The 2,202-nt window shown below is 61.4% G+C and overlaps 1 protein-coding gene across 1 annotated transcript in view; it reads left to right on the top strand.

Moving 5' to 3' along the window:
* The window catches only part of LOC104506654 (selenium-binding protein 1-like), a gene marked incomplete at both ends in the record, with an annotated part of 5,080 nt that overhangs the window by 302 nt on the left and 2,576 nt on the right, over positions 1 to 2,202 (top strand). The window lies entirely within an intron of this gene.

A 2,202-nucleotide genomic window follows, 5' to 3' on the forward strand; every position in this document is an offset into this window, starting at 1 on the left:
ATCCTTGTGGGAAACTGAACGGGATTTTGAAGGTTCCCGGAGGGAATGGGGTTGCTATAGCCCAGTGACACCACCCCCGGAGCTAAACCCAGGGCGGGAGAGGGGCCCATCCTGATTTTTCCTTGCACTCGGCTCCTGACGGCTGGGATCGCACCACGACCAAACCTCCTGTCCGAGCGCGCGCCACACGGATGGCTTCCCCAGACGTTTTGCCGGAGAATCCTTCCCGCTGCCTTTCCGAAACACTGGTGCTGTGACACACAACGACTGACGTCTCCGCCAATCCCGCCCGTAATCCTCTTCTCCAGCGCTTAGCAATCGCATCCCTGAAACCTCGGGGAGCCCTTGGAGCTTGTTCCTGGTGTGTGATTCCGATGATCCCCGAAACGCCTTGGAGCCAAGGAAACAATGGCGAGCTGAGTCTCCAAAACAGTGCCTGGGCAGGGCTGGGCGGTGATTTAAATTAATAGCAATTAGCGCTAATCCCATCGGCTCCGCCGCATGTTCCCTTGGGAACGCTCCGGTTGCTTTGGTGGTGCCAAGTAACGCTGGCTCCCGAAAAGCTCTGCCATGTGGGCTGCTGGCAGGTCAGGATCCCGGGAAGGCGGTGAGGAGCTCCGCAGTCTCCTTCGGATACCGCGGCGGCTGCGTCCCGTTGCCTGGCTCTGGTGCCGCTGCAGCTGCGGGGATGGGATCCCTCGGGATGGACAGCTGAAGGGATGGGATCATTTGGGATTGATGGCCGCAGGGAGGGGATCCCTCAGGATTGGCAGCTGCTGGGATGGGATCCCTCGGGATCACCAGCCACAGGGATGGGATCCTTTGGGATTGGCAGCTGCAGGGATGGGACCCCTTGGGATTGACGGCTGCCACAGGGATGGGATCCCTCGGGATCACCAGCCACAGGGATGGGATCCTTTGGGATTGGCAGCTGCAGGGATGGGACCCCTTGGGATTGACGGCTGCCACAGGGATGGGATCCCTCGGGATCACCAGCCACAGGGATGGGATCCTTTGGGATTGGCAGCTGCAGGGATGGGACCCCTTGGGATTGACGGCTGCCACAGGGATGGGATCCCTCGGGATCACCAGCCACAGGGATGGGATCCTTTGGGATTGGCAGCTGCAGGGATGGGACCCCTTGGGATTGACGGCTGCCACAGGGATGGGATCCCTCGGGATCACCAGCCACAGGGATGGGATCCTTTGGGATTGGCAGCTGCAGGGATGGGACCCCTTGGGATTGACGGCTGCCACAGGGATGGGATCCCTCGGGATCACCAGCCACAGGGATGGGATCCTTTGGGATTGGCAGCTGCAGGGATGGGATCCCTTGGGATTGGCAGCTGCAGGGATGTGATCCCTCGGGTTTGACAGCCACAGGGATGGGATCCCTTGTGTTTTGTGGCCATTGGAATGGGATCCCTTGGGACTGACAGCTACAGGGAAGGGTTCTGTCGGGTTTGGCAGCTGCTCCCAAAGCCCAAACTGACCAGGCAGGCAGGTTTATAACGGCACCGTGTCGCCACCAGCTATTACCTGTGCCGGGTCCCTCTCCGTGTGTCTCCCTCTGCTCTCTTCCTCGGCATTTCCTCAACCAGTCCTTCCCCACTCGCCCTCGCTTTGGCAGAACCTTATCCTGGCAGAGCTGGGAGCAGGTACCGGCTCCGCAGGGATCCAGAGACTCACTGGGGTCGGAATGCCACTGCTTGGGGGCTGAGCTGTGCTCAGGACCCGGAGCCAAGCCATTTCCCAGCAAAGCTGATCCCGCTGGCTGCCGGGAGCAGACCCATCCCTGCGAGGACATCCCAGGAGAGAGCCCTTCTCCCTTTCCTGGCAGGATGCCCTGCAGCAGGGAGCTCTGGCACTACCACTCACTTCATTCACTTCAGCCCTTCCAAGGCTTTAAGGCTTCTCCCGAGCAGAGCTGCTGGAAACAAGTCGGGACGTGGTTAGATTTGCGTGACTGAGGGCTGGCACGTCCTTGCAGGCACGGGGTGACCCCAAAGCTGTGGCCTTAGGGACTCTGAGGTCCAGACATCCCTTCCCAGCACAAGGACACCCTCAGACTGGACAAGCCCAAATCCCTGCAGGGTCACCGTCCCCAGGCGGAGCCCAGCCCGGTGCCTCTGGCACGGCCGAGCGATGGCGATCCAGCCGCCCCTACGCGCCCGGCCGCACCCCAGCGGGGCTGTGGGGGTC

Source organism: Eurypyga helias, unplaced genomic scaffold, assembly GCF_000690775.1.
Source record: "Eurypyga helias isolate BGI_N326 unplaced genomic scaffold, ASM69077v1 scaffold15562, whole genome shotgun sequence".
NCBI classification, from domain to species: Eukaryota; Metazoa; Chordata; class Aves; order Eurypygiformes; family Eurypygidae; genus Eurypyga; species Eurypyga helias.